General features: G+C 41.7%; 1 protein-coding gene across 1 annotated transcript in view; it reads left to right on the forward strand.

Moving 5' to 3' along the window:
* Nucleotides 1-4,670: 4,670 nt before the first annotated feature.
* The window catches only part of COL22A1 (collagen type XXII alpha 1 chain), a 316,045-nt gene continuing 302,602 nt past the window's right edge, over nucleotides 4,671-18,113 (forward strand). Inside the window, exon 1 of the mRNA XM_058177405.1 lies at nucleotides 4,671-4,895. The gene's annotated coding sequence lies outside the window, so the exon portion shown is untranslated. The remainder of the gene's footprint in view (nucleotides 4,896-18,113) is intronic.

Consider the following 18,113-nt stretch of genomic DNA (forward strand, 5'->3'; position numbering starts at 1 on the left):
CGATCACACTTGGCCAATAAAAAATTCTGTTCTATTCTATTCTATTCTATTCTATTCTATTCTATTCTATTCTATTCTATTCTATTCTATTCTTATTTTGAAACTGTAACAAAAGATTATTTTATATCCTCCAAGGCAGATGTATGTAGTCCTTAGAACTGCTAAATTTAAAATAAGGGATGTTCAATTGAGAACGCATTTCACAGAACACATTGGGCCATTTTTCTTTTGATTTATTAAATATATATATGTCACCCATTTCCCTATTGAAACCACTCTAAGTTGCTTACAAAAGGGTAATTTTAGTTCTAGTACCACTAGAACTAATAGTACATAATAGCTAATAGTAGTAATAGTACTAATAGTACGTGTAGTTCTAGTACCGCTTTACAAAGCATTAGTAACACCACACTTGGAATACTGCATCAAGTTGTGATCACCATATTATTAAAAAAGATGTTGAGACTCTAGAAAGAATGCAGAGAAGAGCAACAAAGATGATTAGGGGACTGGAGGATAAAACACATGAAGAACGGTTTCAGGAATTGGGTTTGTCTAGTCTAGTGAAAGGAAGGACTAGTGAAGATATGATAACCGTCTTCCAGGATTTGAGGGGCTGCCACAAAGAAGAGGGGGGTTAACCTGTTCTCCAAAGCACCGGAAAGCAGAATAAGAAGCAATGGATGGAAATTAATCAAGGAGAATATAAAATCTAGAACTAAGGAGAAATTTCTTAATGGTGAGAACAATTGAGTGGAGCGGCTTCCCTTCAGAGGTTGTGGGAGCTTCATAACCAAAAACTTTTAAGAAGAGATTGCCCAGCCACTTTATTTATTTATTTACTTATTTATTTATTTATTTACTTATTTATTTATTTATTTATTTATTTATTTATTTATTTATTTATTTATTTATTTATTTATTTATTTATTTATTTTGTCACAACAATATATGTAGGTATCATACAAAAAGATTATATAGTATATAAACACATATATGAGTAAATATAAGGAGGTATAAGCTTATATATATATAGGAAGAAGAAAAGAAAAACAATAGGACAGGAACGGTAGGCACATTTGTGCGCTTATGCACGCCCCTTATGGTCCTCTTAGGAATGGGGTGAGGTCAATAGTAGAAAGTTTTTGGTTAAAACTTTTAGGATTATGAGAAGAGACTACAGAGTCAGGTAAAGTATTCCAAGCACTGATGATTCTGTTACAGAAGTCATATTTTCTGCAATCTAGATTAAAGCGGTTGACATTAAGTTTAAATCTATTGGTTGCTCTACTATTATTGCAATTAAAGCTGAAGTAGTCTTTAACAGGAAGGACATTACAATAGATGATTCTGTGAGTTAAACTTAGGTCTGAAATGGTACAGGACAGGGCAACCTTGGCAACTTTAAGCCTGGAGGACTTCAACTCCCAGAATGTTTAAGCAGGGGGCTGGACTTAGAACAGCCCCAAAGTCTTCTCCTCCCCTCCCCTCTCCTCTCCTCTCCTCTCCTCCCCTCTCCCATTGAATTCCATTCCATTCCATTCTGAATTTTTGATCAATGAAAAAGCCACAACTTAGATTCAGGTGACGTGCATTGTTGTACACCGTCCAGAAGATGGCACTGTAGACTTATTGAACTGGCCCTTGACCCACTAGTGATGGTCAATTAGACATTGCCAGGGAAATTCTATTTTTGCAAATTCTTGGTGATACAACCTGCTGCCCTGTTGTTTTTAAAAGCACTGATTAGTACTTTAAATTGGACCCAGAAGCCAAGTGGCAGCCAATGTGGAAACTTCAACATAAACATGTTTCTTTCCTATTGGAGTTGTCCCATTAGAAACCATCTTCCTTCCTTCCTTCCTTCCTTCCTTCCTTCCTTCCTTCCTTCCTTCCTTCCTTCCTTCGTTCCTTCCTTCCTTCCTTCCTTCCTTCTTCCTTCCTTCTTCCTTCTTCCTCCTCCTCCTTCCTTACTTCTTCCCCTCTCTCCTTTCTTCCTTCCTCCTCCTTCTTCTTCCTCCTTCCTCCCTCCTCCTTCCTCCTCTTCCCTCCCTCCCTCCCTCCCTCCCTCCTTCCTTCCTTTTACCTTTTTTAAAACTCTCCACTGTCTATATATGCAATTTTACCAGATCTTGAAAAGCTCAACAGAATCAGATATGGTCAGTATCTGGACAGAAGACCTCTAGACAATTCCCCAACCAGAGGTTAAAATAGGCAGCTCAAGAAACATCTAAAAGATACCAAGACATTTTGAATGAAAAAGGGGGAACTCAAAACTAAACAAGAATTGAGTAGTCAAGATATTGGCATAGCATGGTGGCCACAAGTGAAGATCCAATCTCGATATGAGAAAGATGCTAAAATGTATGGTTTTTACAAAGAATTAACCGAATTAGGTCAGATATTAACAGGGACGGATGAAAAATTAATAAAGAAAATATATCACTATCTACTAAGTATCAAAATGGAAGGTGAGCAAGTAAAAGAGACAATAATAGTATGGGCTAAAAATTTTGGTTACACAATAGAGTTAGATAAATGGCAGAAATTGTGAGATAGGAATTATAAATTAACGATGTCAACTGCATGTAAAGCAAATATTTCTAAAATGTTTTATAGATGACATTTTTCACCCACAAGGTTGGCAAAGATGTTTAAGGACACGTCCGCTAAATCTTGGAAATGTCATCAGATACCTGGTTTGTATTATCATATGTGCTGGCCATGCCCAAAAGCAAAAAAAAATTGGACAAAAATACACACACGGTTGATAAAAAATGATAAAGCAACATATAGATTTAAAACCAGAAATATTTTTGTTGGGCATTTTACCAGATAAGTATTACAAGGGGAATACATATTTGATTCTACATCAGAGGTGGATTTCAGCAGGTTCTGACCAGTTCTGGAGAACCGGTAGCGGAAATGTTGAGTAGTTTCGAGAACCGGTAGTAAAAATTCTGACTGGCACCGCCCCCATCTATTCTCTGCCTCCCAAGTCCCAGCTGATCAGGAGGAAAAGGGGATTTTGCAGTATCCTTCCCCTGCCACACCCACCAAGCCACGCCCACCAAGCCATGCTACACCCACCAAGCTACACTCACAGAACCGTTAGTAAAAATTTTGAAACCCACCACTGTTCTACATGCATTAACTGCAGCTAGAATTGTATTTGCACAACAATGGAAAAGGGAAGTGATCCCTACAGATGAAAATGTGATTCAAAAAATACTGGAATGTGCAGAAATGGATAGACTAACACTTACAATTAAGGAATAGGAAGAAACTGAAAACTTTTTGACATGAGACTTATTTTATCAATGGCTAGTTAATAAAAACAGAAGTTAGAAACAAGTCAATGAAAGAAAAGGACTAATGATATAAGGGAGGTTTGTTAAAATCGATAAGCAAATATATTATTATTATTATTGTTGTTATTATTATAGAACTAAAACCAATGCAATGAATATTGTTATAAACACTTCAATTATTATTTCCTAAAAATATTTGTACCCAGACTACACACTGTTTAACTAAAAATGGAATCTTTGATCGTTATAAAACAAGATAAAAATGCATATTTATAAAAAGAGCCAGTCCTAGAGGAGATCAACCCTGACTGCTCTTTAGAACAGGGGTCTCCAGCCTTGGCAACTTTAAGCCTGGCAGACTTCAACTCCCAGAATTCCCCAGCTGGCTGGGGAATTCTGGGAGTTGAAGTCCTCCAGGCTTAAAGTTGCCAAGGTCGGAGACCTCTGCTTTAGAAGGCCAGATCCTGAAGATGAAACTCAAATACTTTGGCCACCTAATGAGAAGGAAGGACTCACTGGAGAAAAGCCGAATGCTGGAAAAGATTGAGGGCAAAAGAAGAAAGGGATGACAGAGAACGAGGTGGCAGGATGGAGTCACTGAAGCAGTCGGCGTGAGCTTAAATGGACTCCAGAGCAGGGGTCTCCAATCTTGGTCCCTTTAAGACTTGTGGACTTCAACTCCCAGAGAATCTGGAAGTTGAAGTCCACAAGTCTTAAAGGGACCAGGGTTGGAGACCCCTGCTCCAGAGGATGGTAGAGGACAGGAAGGCCTGGAGGAATGTTGTCCATGGGGTCGTAATGGGTCGGACATGACTTCACAACTAACAACTAACAACAACAACAATATAAAGAAACATCCAGAAGATGACAATGGCGAAGAAACACCCAAAATGTGGTCAAATTTGGAGTTCAGATCTATATATGAGAGTATCTATGTGCTGATTATCTTAACAGGACAACTTTTTTTTTACAGGAATGCTCAAAAAAATAATCCCCGCTGCATGAAATTGGACTTTCCTGGAAAAACGAAAGAAAGGGGGAAAAAAAGAAATGTATTCAAGGTTACAAGTTGAGACATTTACCTATATCCTCTCCCCCCCTACTTTCTCCTTAAATTCCACTCCAGCCTCCAGCCTCCACCTCACCTCCCTTTACACACCCTCATTCCTCCCACTGACCCCTCCCAAAATCTCCTGCTTGTCTTTCAGCTCGCTCTCTCTCTCTCTCTCTCTCTTGCTCTCTCTCTCTCTTTTGGCTTTGCATCTTTCCAAAGTTAGCTTCACTCCGAGCAAGAGGGATATTGAGATAGGGTGCTAAGAGGCTGCCTCCTCTCTCTCTTGCCATTTCTCTTTGAATCTGGTTTCTTTCTTTCTTTCTTTTTTAAAAAAAAGAACTTGTAAGGAGTGCCTTCGACTCTTATGGATAGAAGAGAGTATTTTTTTCCAGCTGTCTTTTTCATTTGAAAATTGTCCCGCGCTCTGATTGGAATTGGTTTGCATTACATGCTGGCTGTAAATTTAATCTGAAGGGCTGGACTTAACCTGATTCTCCAAGAATTGCTGGAAGATTTCACCCACATAACAGGTAAGAGGCATCATACAGAAGAGAAAAGAAAAGACGCTTGAGAAACCTGGAAGGTGACTAGCACTTGCTTTTTAATAACAGCTTTGGTGGGAAACGCACAAGATTTTCTTTCCGGCATGGATGTGGATTTATCTGTTTCTGCGTAGAATAGAGTTTAACGAAGTTGGAAGGGACTTTGGAGGTCTTCTAGTCCAACCCCGTATATCATTCCAGACAAATCGTTATCCAATCTCTTAAAAAAAAACCTACAGTGATGGAGCACCCACAATTTCTGGAGAAAAGTTATTCCACTGATTAGTGGAATTAGAATAGAATAGAATAGAATAGAATAGAATAGAATAGAATAGAATAGAATAGAATAACAGAGTTGGAAGGGACCTTGGAGGTCTTCTAGTCCAACCCCCCGCTTGGGAAGGACACCCTACACCACTTCAGACAAATTGTTATCCAACATCTTCTTAAAAACTTCCAGTGTTGGAGCATTCACAACTTCTGCAGGCAAGTGGTTCCACTGATTAATTGTTTTAACAGTCAGGAAATTCCTCCTTAGTTCTAAGTTGCTTCTCTCCTCGATGAGTTTCCACCCATTGCTTCTTGTCCTGCCCTCAGGTGCTTTGGGGAATGGTTTGACTCCCTCTTCTTTGTGGCAGCCCCTGAATTAAATATGGAAGGATCTGCTGCTTCAGTCTGGTTATCTAAGTGACTCAGGTCTAGGTGACACTTCAGTTTGTAGAATCAGCTTGGTCTTCTTCTGTGCTTTTAATGCAATTGGGCCAATTTTTTTTTAAATTTACATTTATATCCCGCCCTTCTCCGAAGACTCAGGGCGGCTTACAGTGTATAAGGCAATAGTCTCATTCTATTTGTATATTTACAAAGTCAATTTATTGCCCCCCCAACAATCTGGGTCCTCATTTTACCTACCTTATAAAGGATGGAAGGCTGAGTCAACCTTGGGCCGGGCTTGAACCTGCAGTAATTGCAGGCTGCTGTGTTCTAATAACAGGCTTCTAACAGCCTGAGCTATTACGGCCCTTCATGTTGGGTTGTCTACTCGGCCTGGAGGAAAGAGAATCCGGAGCAGGTGAATGCAGGCATTGAAGAAGCTTATTTTATTAGATCAATTGAAGTGAGATAGCTACATAGCTGCTCTGACGTCTTGACCCAGGACACATTTTCAATTTGTTTCAGGAGCTGCTTTGATTGAAGGTTTCAGTGACTAGAAACACTTTTTCAATTTGATTTTCAGGCTGCCTTCCTGTTCAGAAAGAACATATTGAGTGTCTGTAGAGATTCTCAGACATCCAGCTCAGGGGTGTCCCAAAGGAGTTTTGGGTTGTTGTTTTTTTTTCAGGAGAAAAACTGGACTTTTTTTGTTTTTCTTTGAAGATGTTTCGCTTCTCATCCAAGAAGCTTCTTTAGCTCTGACCGAAGAATCAGAGTCAGAGCTGAAGAAGCTTCTTGGATGAGAAGCAAAACATCTTCAAAGATAAAAAAGAAAGTCCAGTTGCCTCCTGAAAAAGCACTTTTGGAGCGTACTGAGTGATTTACGGTTAAATTAAATTAAGCTTAGAAGGAGTGATTTTGTGATTCCTTCTACTAAATCTAGAAATATCTGACGTACTGCATGCAACTCTTAGAATAGAATAGAATAGAATAGAATAGAATAGAATAGAATAGAATAGAATAGAATAGAATAGAATTTTTTATTGGCCAAGTGTGATTGGACACACAAGGAATTTGTCTTGGTGCATATGCTCTCAGTGTACATAAAAGAAAAGATACCTTCACCAAGGTACAACATTTACAACACAAATGATGGTCAATATATCAATATAAATCATAAGGATTCTTTCTTATGCTCTTCCTGATGAGCAAACGTTCTTTGGGTGCATTCAGCTGATAAATTTGGATGACTTTCTTTGAAAGAATAAAGAAAAAAATCCACTTTTCCAGCTAACCCTATTTGTCCGCAGAATCGCGTCTGGTTTAAAATGCAGAAGGGTTTTTTTTTCTCCCCTAACCTGCTTGTTTTCAGTATTTTGGTCATGTTTATTTTCCTCCTTCGTTGCTAACCGATATATGATCTACTTTGCTGTAAATAGCTGGTAGAATAAAAATGCAACTCTGCTGTAAATTATAGGTGGATTCTGGCTTCGGCCAATGTCACATTGCAAACTGAGTTACACTGATTTTCTTTGCTATGTAACTTCATAAAGTAGGGTCCATATTCCCATTTTTAAAAAAAAAAACAACAGCAACACACCAAATACTGCTTTGTGCGATATTTAATACATGGTCCTGTTTGCTATACTCAGCTGCTCTCTAATTATAAGCTACATACTTGGGTTTCAGCATTTAAGAATAGTATGCTGCAGTAGGAAAACCCAGCCCATGGAGAGAAGCTAAGGGTGATACCACCATGGTCAGTAAGAGAAATAGCTTCTACCAAATATTTTCTAGAGGTACAGATTAGATACAGATTAACAGAGTTGGAAGGAACCTTGTAGGTCATCTAGTCCACCCCACCCACCCAAGCAGGAGACCCTACACCATTTCTGACAAATGGCAGTCCAATCGTTTCTTGAAAGCCTCCAGTGATGAAGCTCCCACAACTTCAGAAGGCAAATTCTATTCCACTGGTTGATTGTTCTCGTTGTCAGAAAATTCCTCCTTATTTCTAGGTTGAATCTCTCCTTGGTCAGTTTCCATCCATTATTCCTTGTCTGGCCTTCAGGTGCTTTGGAAAACAACTTGATCCCCTTCCTCTCTATGGCAGCCCCTCAAATATTGGAAGACTGCTATCATGTCTCCCCTGGTCCTTCTCTTCACTAGACCAGCCATGCCCAGTTCCTGTAACCGTTCATAAAGGTGGCCCCAACATTGTGGACCTCACCTGGTGTTCTGTCAGGTTGTCAACACAAAACATGAATGGAAGCTGCAACCATTCATGTGGGATACTGATGGTGAAGAAAATGACATCCATTCAAGGCCTTCTCTCTCTCTCTCTCTCTCTCTCTCTCTCTCTCTCTCTCCCTCTCTCTCTCTCTTTCTTTCTCTCTCTCTCTCTCTCTTTCTTTCTTCTTCCTCTCTTTTTCTTTCTTTCTTTCCTTCCTTCCTTCCTTCCTTCCCTCCCTCCCTCTTTCTTTCTTTCTCTCTCTCTCTTTCTTCTCTCTTTCTTTTTCTTTCCTTCCTTCCTTCCTTCCCTCCCTCCCTCTTTCTTTTCTTTTCTTTTCTTTTCTTTTCTTTTCTTTCTCTCTTTCTTCTTTCTTTTCTTTTCTTTTCTTTTCTTTTCTTTTCTTCCTTCCTTCCTTCCTCCCTCCCTCCCTCTTTCTTTTCTTTCTCTCTCTCTCTTTCTTCTTTCTTTTCTTTTCTTTTCTTTCCTTCCTTCCTTCCTTCCTCCTCCCTCCCTCCATCCCTCCCTCTTTCTCTTTCTTTTCTTCTTTCTTTTCTTTTCTTTTCTTTCTGTCCTTCCTCCTCCCTCCCTCCCTCTTTCTTTTCTTTTCTTTTCTTTCTCTCTCTCTCTTTCTTCTTTCTTTTCTTTTCTTTTCTTCCTTCCTTCCTTCCTTCCTTCCTTCCTTCCTTCCTTCCTTCCTTCCCTCTCTCCCTCCCTCCCTCCCTCCCTCTTTCTTTCTTTCTTTCTCTCTTTCTTTCTCTCTTTCTTTCTCTCTCTCTCTTTCTTCTTTCTTTTTCTTTCTTTCTGTCCTTCCTTCCCTCCCTCCCTCTTTCTCTCTCTCTCTCTCTCTCTCTCTCTTTCTCCTTCTTCCCACTAACCATGACTTCCTCGATCCTGGGTCCAGTTTCTCCAGCCAGAGGGCATGCTTGGATGCCATTGTGGTGGCTTTTCTGCATCGTTTAGACATTTGCATGGATTTGGAGGAGCTGCTCTTGCAGGAAGGTGTGGTCCTGGCCAGCAGTGGAACAATGCTTCCCGTTACAACTCATGCTCGCTCCTTCTGGACAAGTTTCTCAGTTGGGCTTCATGCGAATGGCTTGTCCTTTTGCTTGACAAGAATCCTACCCAACTGAAAGCAGAGTCAATGAGGATAATTCTGAATATAGATGGTTCTCAGATAGCTTTGAGGCTTTCTATTTATTACAGAGAGCCAGTTTCATGTAGAGGTTAAGGAACCAGAAGATTGTGAGATCTAGATCCAGGTGCAGTCCAGTCTTGGGTAGGAAGCCAGGGGTGTCACCTTGAGCCAGTCACTCTCCCTCAGCTCCAGGAAGGAGGCAATGGCAAATAAACCATGCCAAGAAAACTTCAGGGACTATTCTGTGCAGTTTCCAGGAATCAAAAACTGATTCAACAGTGCCCAAACAAACAAATAAACAAAAAATCCTTCCATAAACCATAAATATTCTCTCCTTGGTTAGTTTCCATCCATTGCTTCTTGTCTTGCCTTTTGGTGCTTTGGAAAATAACTTGACCTTTCATCTTTGTAGGTGTTGTGTCTGCGCCCCTCGAGCTGGGCTCTCTGCCAAAAAGTGACTTGGAAAGTGAGGGGGAAGGGCCATCAGGACTTACCTCGGGAGCACCGGCTTCCCTGGCTCAGCTCCAGGAGCCAGAGGCAGGCCAGGTGGAGGAGATAACAAGGCCTCCGTCCCCTGACTCTTCCCCCCCCAGGCCACGCCTCCAGACCCGGCTGATGGCAATCAGGCCTGGCTGGACCCTAGGTTTCGTAGGCAGGAGAGGCGGGAACAACAGAAGCAGGGATGGGGCAGGCCTAGGAAGTGCTGAGTCATGGAGCCACACCCCACAGGATATAAAACCAGTGAGGGCTGCGATGCCGCTTCGTAGCAGGCAAAATCAACTGCTTAACTAGAGATGAAGTACTGTTTGTTCCTGGGTGACTCATCGGCATCAAGGGAGATAACAGAGTCACTTGGCATATGCTTGCTAGTTTGCTGACAGAGCTGATAGTGCCGGCTAATTAAGCCATCGCTCGGATGAAGGCGAAGGGGGACAGAACAATAGGAGCCCCTGAAATATCAGAACACTCCTATCAATGGCTAAATACTCAGAAGCATCTAGGATGAATGGATAGATGGATGGATGGATGGATGGATGGATGGGAAGTTCTTGAAATGCCACATAAATCCCTTCTGATGCAAATGTGCTCCCATAAGGCTTCCCTCAATGATCTGCTCTTGCTTGTACTTGCAAGTACAATATTCTATACCAGCGATTGCTAAGTGTGAGCACCTGAACCCCCAAAATGCAATGTGTGTGCAGTCCCCTGCATGCTCCCTGTGCATGCACACAGCCCCCCTCAAGTGCCCTGCTCCTCAGTGCATGTGTGCAGCCAGTGTGCAGCCAGTGGTGTGCAGCCAACTTAATGTTGCTCACGCCGATGGGCGCTTCACATTACTGTTACAATGTAATAAGGGTTAACCAGAGAGGCAGTTTCTGTAAGCAGGGCAATAAAAATTAGGCTAGAAACAACACCAGAATGTTTCAGTTCCTTACAGGATTAGCCCTGTAAAGTGGAAAAAAACCAAAATAAGATTTCTTCCAACAATCGGTTCTCCGAACTGCTTAGAAAGTTAATACCCGGTTCTCCCAAATAGGTGTGAACCGGCTGAATCCCACCACTGTTTGCAGCCCACCACATGCACCCCAGTCCCTGCACATGTGCACGTGCCCCTCGTACACACCCCGCCCCCCCCGCATGCGGCCCCAGCATGTGCCCCACGCCCCACAAATGCATGCGCAGCCCCCTGCAAGCATTCCCTGCATGGGCATGCACCCCCACCGCACACGCCCCACCCCCTGCGCATGCGCAGCAGAGGCCCAAAGATGAGCTGGTCAGTGGGAGATGTGCGTGCATGCGCAGCAGAGCTGAAGAGGGGCGGTGGCTCACGTGCCATACTGTAGGTTCGCCATCACGGTTCTATGCAATATAAATATAAAGAAAGGACTTTTTATCATGTATGGTGGACGTGTGATAAAGCAAAGAAATATTGGAGTAAGATTCATATCTTAATACAGAAAACTTTTTTTTTTTTTTTTAGTAAAAAAGTTTTATTTTCATTTTTCAACAACCTATTCAATATACAGTCTCTTATTCAACATTAGTCATTAACTTTCATTTGTTACTTATTCGGACCTGCCCAGCTACCACTTCCTTCCTTAACAAACCTTTCCTCCTCCCTTCTCTACTTTCTTCTACTTTCTTCATCCTTCCTTGCCTTCGCTTTTCTACATCCTCTCCTCCTTCCCTACTCTTCTCTTCCACCCTTTCTAACCCTCTCTCTTTCCCTTTCTTCTTCCTCTCCTTTCCCCTTTTCTTCCCCTCTCTTTCCTATCTACTTTCTTCCTTCACTCTCTCCTCTCCCTTTCCATTCCCTTCTGAAATGGCAGCTGAGCAGCCCCGATTTCATTTCAAATTATTTCTATTTCTTAATTACATATCTTCAATCATTCCTTTACATTGATCCTTCATCTCCCCCCCTCTCCCCCCTTCCCCTCCCTCCCCCCTCCCACCCCCCAAGACTTCCCAGAACAAAGTACAGGGTATAAGATTAACAATCATAAATTAAAATACAACATAAGTCATAATCCATAGTCACTCCTCTCTCTAAGACCTTAACTCCCCTTCCAGAAACAAAAAAGTACATTCTTCTTCCAGTCCATTATATATCAGTCCATTCCACTCCTAAAATCTTCAGAATCTTCCAATTACCGTATATACTCGAGTATAAGCCGAGTTTTTCAGCACGTTTTTTGTGCTGAAAAACGTCCCCTCGGCTTATACTCGGGTCTATACGGCTTATACTCGAGTTTTGTTTTTTTTTAAGCCCCTCGGCTTATACTCGAGTATATACGGCTTATACTCGAGTTTTTTTTTTTTTCTTTTTTTCACATTTTACCGGACGGCGCGGGGAAGCCCTGCCGGTGCAGTGAGAGGGCGGGGCGGGGGACCCGCCAGCCTTCTCAGCTGAGGGAGGGAGGCTTTCCCCAACCGGTAGGTGCCTCATTTCCCACCCTCGGCTTATACTCGAGTCCCCAGTTTACCCCAGTTTTTGGGGTAAAATTGGGGACCTCGGCTTATACTCGGATCGGCTTATATTCGAGTATATACGGTATATACATTGTAAGCCGCCCTGAGTCTTCGGAGAAGGGCGGGGTATAAATGTAAACAAAAAAAAAAAAAATAGTATTTCCAGTTCATCAATAAAATACATAGTTTTTAATATCCAATCTTCATCAATTAACACCAAATATATATCAATCCATTCCACTCCTGAAGTCTTCAGAATCTTATAGTTTTTAATATCCAATCTTCATCGATCAAGACCAAGACGATATTCCATCTTCCAGTATTCATCAGAAATTCTTTTATAATATACCTTTCTTCCTTAAACAGTCTCCCAAATATAATTCATATTTCCAGCTTAAATTCTTAAATTTTTATCCAATCTCCAAAAATAAACAATATTCTATCTTCTCATATCTTTAATATCACTTACATAAATCAAATAACATTGCTAATATTAATATTTCTTCAATTTACCTTACATCTGTCAAATAACATTATTAAAATTATAACTTATATCCAAAATATATAAATTATAACAATTAAATTCTATTAAGATTCATATCTTAATACAGAAAACTTTTAAAGTAAATATAGAAAGAAAAGAAAAGAAAACCAGAGACTTGGTTCTTTTGGGAACAAGACTTGGGGGGAAAAAATTTGGAACTCTGATATTTTATATGTTGATGGCAACAAGACTACTGTATGCACAGAAATGGAAGGTCATCTCAATTTCCACCATGGATGAATGGCTGCAAAAAAGGATGAAGTTAGCAGAGATGGGCCTCTGGTGGCTCAGCAGACTAAGTCTGTCTGTTATTAACACAGCTGCTTTCAATTACTGCAAGTTCAAGTCCCACCAGGCCCAAGGTTGACTCAGCCTTCCATCCTTTATAAGGTAGGTAAAATGAGGACCCAGATTGTTGGGGGGCAATAAAAGTTGACTTTGTATATAATATACAAATGGATGAAGACTATTGCTTAACACAGTGTAAGCCGCCCTGAGTCTTCGGAGAAGGGTGGGATATAAATTCAAATTTAAAAAAAGGAAAATGGCCAAATCGACTGCTTTGATGAAAGAAACAAAATGCAAGTACTTTCATTTCTACTTGGAAACCGTTTCTGGACTTTGTGCTTGAGGTGGGAAAAATATGAAACTTTGATGTTGGGCTTTACCGATTAGACAGACTTGTTATTATAGAAATGGTTAGTTTCTATTATTATGAAAAAGTAACAAGTTGAAGGTAGATGTTAATGCTTTATTTTACTGCACCAAAGGAGTTGCAAATCAATGCCACTGTTTTTCTTTTTCCTGTGTTTTCCCCCACTGTCCTACTTCCCTTTTTCCTTCAATAATTTTCCTATTTACTTTTGTATTCTCTTTGTATGTCGTATTATAAATTAATAAAAAAATAAGGAAGATTGCAAATGCAATATTCTGCTGGCACTTCCAAGTGAAACAGGTTGTAAAGCAGGTGGCAAGGAATGTTGTTGCTCTAGAGAAGACATGCAATGATTAGACGAAGGAGCTTTGCAAAGTCATTAATAGTCTTCGATTTACAAGAGTTCGTTTAGTGACTGTCCCAAGTTACACCAACATTGGGGGAAAAAAAATGACTCATTTTTCACACCACCATTGCAGCATCCCCATTGTGGTCACGTGATCAAAATTTGGATGCTTGGCAACCAGTTCATACTGATAATGATTGCAATGTCTCGAGATCATGGGATCACCAGACAAGCAAAGTCAATGGGGAAGCTGGATTCACTGAACGTGTTTCTAACCTAACCACTGCAGTGGTTCACTTAACAAGGGTGGCAAGAAAGGTCATAAAATGGGGCAAAATTCATTTAAAATTGTCTCTCTTAACAACTGAAATTTTGGGCTCCCATGCGATTATAAGTAGAGGACTACCTTTATTGAAAATCTTTACCGCCTTCAGAAGTTGTGGGTGCTCCATCACTGGAGGATTTTAAGAAGTTGCTGGACAGCCACTTGTCTGAAATGACATAGGGTCTCCTGCTTGAACAAGGGGTTGGACTAGAAGACACACACACACACACACACATATATATATATATGTTTTCTGAGGTTTTCGCAGGTGTTTGTATGTAGGTCTTTGGTTATTCGGGTTTTCTCCCGCGTAAAATTGGAAGTGTCTTGGTGACGTTTCGACGAAGTCTCATTCGTCATCTTCAGGCTTCAGCCGTGCTCCCAGAAGCACGGCTGAAGCCTGAAGATGACAAATGAGACTTCGTCAAACGCCGCCAAGACACTTCCAATCTTACACGGAGAAAACCCGAACAACCAAAGACCTACATATATATATATATATATATATATATATATATATATATATATATATATATATATATATATATGTCTTTGGTTGTTCGGGTTTTCTCCGTGTAAGATTGGAAGTGTCTTGGCGGCGTTTGACGAAGTCTCATTTGTCATCTTCAGGCTTCAGCTTCGTGCTCCCAGAAGCACGAAGCTGAAGCCTGAAGATGACGAATGAGACTTCGTCGAAACGTCGCCAAGACACTTCCAATCTTCTAGGAAGTGACAATGATATTTGGTATTGTGTTGGTTTTCCTTATTCTCCTTTGTATGATATTCTGATTATTCTTGACCCTTCTTTATTGCGTATGTAAGATTGATAAACTTAGCTACTTCGTATCACCTGCTTGCCATATGGCTGTTGTATGTGTTTAAAATTTTGAGTAAAATTCTTATCTTGTATAAGAAAAATGAAAATTTACCATACCTGATATGTATTTGTATAAACCTTTTTTGACCAATAAAAACTTTTTGGAAAAGAAGACACTTCCAATCTTACACGGGAGAAAACCCGAACAACCAAAGACCTATATACAAACACCCGTGAAAACCTCAGAAAACATATATATATATATATATATGTATGTATGTATGTATGTATGTATGTATGTATGTATGTATGTATGTATGTCTGTCTGTCTGTCTGTCTGTCTGTCTGTCTGTCTGTCTGTCTTTGGTTATTCGGGTTTTCTCCCGCGTAAAATTTGAAGTGTCTTGGCGATGTTTCGACGAAATCCCATTCGTCATCATCAGGCTTCAGCCGTGCTCCCAGAAGCACGGCTGAAGCCTGAAGATGACGAATGAGACTTCGTCAAACGCCGCCAAGACACTCTAATTTTACGCGGAGAAAACCCGAACATATATATATATATATATATATATATATATATATATATATATATATATATATATATATAGGTCTTTAGTTGTTCGGGTTTTCTCCGTGTAAGATTGGAAGTGTCTTGGCGACGTTTCGAAGTCTCATTTGTCATCTTCAGGCTTCAGCCGTGCTCCCAGAAGCACGGCTGAAGCCTGAAGATGACGAATGAGACTTCGTCAAACGCCGCCAAGACACTTCCAATCTTACACGGAGAAAACCCGAACAACCAAAGACCTATATACAAACACCGTGAAAACCTCAGAAAACATATATATATATATATATATATATATGTCTGTCTGTCTGTCTGTCTTTGATTATTGGGTTTTCTCCGTGTAAGATTGGAAGTGTCTTGGCGACGTTTTGACGAAGTCTCATTCGTCATCTTCAGGCTTCAACCGTGCTCCCAGAAGCACGAAGCTGAAGCCTGAAAATGACGAATGAGACTTCGTCGAAACGTCACCAAGACACTTCTAATTTTACGCGGGAGAAAACCCGAATAACCAAAGACCTACATACAAACACCTGCAAAAACCTCAGAAAGATAGATAGATAGATAGATAGATAGATAGATAGATAGATAGATAGATAGATAGATAGATAGATAGAGCTAGCAGTGTGCAGCGGCAGCTAAAAAAGCCAACGCAATCCTAAATTGCATTAATAGAAGGATACAATCAAGATCAAGGGAGGTACTAATACCACTCTATAAAGCCTTAGTAAGACCACAGTTAGAGTACTGCATCCAGTTTTGGTCACCACACTATAAAAAAGATGTTGAGACTCTAGAAAAAGCGCAGAGGAGAGCAACCAGGATGATGAGGGAACTGGAGACTAAAACATACGAAGAACGGTTGCAGGAACTGGGCATGGCTAGTCTAGTGAAGAGAAGGACCAGGGGAGACATGATAGCAGTCTTCCAATATTTGGGGGGCTGCCACAGAGAGGAGGGGGTAAAGCTATTTTCCAAGGCACCCGAAGGCCAAACAAAGAATAATGAATGGAAACTCACCAAGGAGAGATTCAACTTAGAAATAAGGGGAAATTTTCTGACAGTGAGAACAATCAACCACTGGAACAAAAGTTGCCTTCAGAAGTTGTGGGAGCTTCATCACTTGAGACTTTCAAGAAAAGATTGGACTGCCATTGGTCAGAAATGGTGTAGGCTCTCCTGCTTAGGTGGGGGGTGGGTTGGACTAGGTAACCTACAAGGTCCCTTCCAACTCTGTTAATCTATTACCCCCAAGGTCCCTTCCAGCTCCATTCCGAATTTGAATTATGGCCCACTCAAGCCTGGATGACATTTTTGTCTGTTGCAGCTGACCAAAATGAGTGGGTTTCCTTCAGGTGAGATGATGGCCACCTCTAGTATGTTGTGTATTCTCACCCTGGAGATCCTGCAGGACTTCACAACCATTGTGAGCGGCGGTGGCACAGTGGTTAGAGTGCAGTACTGCAGGGTACTTCAGCTGGCTGCTGGCTGTGTGCAATTTGGCAGTTCAAATCTCACCAGGCTCAAGGATGACTCAGCCTTCCATCCTTCCGAGGTGGGTAAAATGAGGACCCAGATTGTTGGGGGCAAATAGGCTGAGTCTGTAAACCGGTTAGAGAGGGCTGTAAACCACTGCAAAGCAGTATGTAAGTCTAAGTGCTATTGCCCTTCCTTCCTTCCTTCCTTCCTTCCTTCCTTCCTCCCTCCCTTTCTCCCTCCCTCCCTCCCTCCCTCCCTCCCTTCCATGGTGTGCAGCAGTGGTGGGTTGAATTTTTTTTTTACTACCGGTTCTATGGGTGTGGCTTGGTGGGCGCGGCATGGCTTGGTGGGTGCCTTTGTGGGCGTGGCAGGGGAAGGGTACTATAAAATCTCCATTCCCTCCCCAATCCAGGGGAAGGTTACTGCAAAATCTCCATTCCCTCCTGATCAGCTGGGACTCGGGAGGCAGAGAATAGATGGAGGCGGGGTCAGTCAGAACTTTTACTACCGGTTCTCCGAGCTATTCAAAATTTCCGCTACTTGTTCTCCAGAACTGGTTAGAACCTGCTGAAACCCACCTCTGGTGTGCAGTGGTTATTATTTATTTATTTATTTATTTAATCATATTTATATACCGCCCTATCTCCCAAGGGACTCAGGGCGGTTTACAGGCACTAAAAACAGATAAATAGAATATAAATACAATATAAAACATTTAAAAAACTTATTCTAAAGCCCGTCCAATTAAAAATAGAGATAAAACCCAATTTAAAACCCAAAATTTAAAATCTAGCTCAGTCCTGCACAATTAAATAAGTATGTTTTAAGCCCGCGGTGGAAGGTCCGAAGGTCCGAAAGCTGACGAAGTCCGGGGGGTAGATCGCTCCAGAGGGTGGGAGCCCCACAGAGAAGGCCCTTCCCTGGGCGTGCCAGACGACATTGCCTCGCTGACGGCACCCTGAGGAGACCCTCTCTGTGAGGCGCGGGACGGTGGGAGGTATTCGGTCGCAGTAGGCGGTCCCGTAAATAACCCGGCCCAATGCCATGGAGCGCTTTGAAGGTGGTCACCAAAACAGCGCACCGGAAGGCCACAGGAAGCCAGTGCAGTCTGCGCAGGATAGGTGTCATATGGGAGCCACGAGGGCTCCATCTATCACCAGCGCAGCTGCATTCTGGACTAACTGTAGCCTCCGGATGCCCCTCAAGGAGCCCCATGTAGAGCATTGCAGTAATCCAGGCGAGACGCCACGAGTGCGTGAGTAACCGTGGATAGGGCATCCCGGTCCAGAAAGGCGCCATGCACAGGCAACCTGGTTAGAATGCAGTATGGCAGGCTAACTCTGCCAACTGCCAGTAGTTTGAATCTCACCAGGCTCAAGGATGACTCAGCCTTCCATCCTTCCGAGGTGGGTAAAATGAGGACCCAGATTGTTGGGGGCAAATAGGCTGAGTCTGTAAACCGGTTAGAGAGGGCTGTAAACCACTG

The sequence above is a fragment of the Ahaetulla prasina genome, chromosome 3 (assembly GCF_028640845.1).
Source record: "Ahaetulla prasina isolate Xishuangbanna chromosome 3, ASM2864084v1, whole genome shotgun sequence".
Taxonomy (NCBI): domain Eukaryota; kingdom Metazoa; phylum Chordata; class Lepidosauria; order Squamata; family Colubridae; genus Ahaetulla; species Ahaetulla prasina.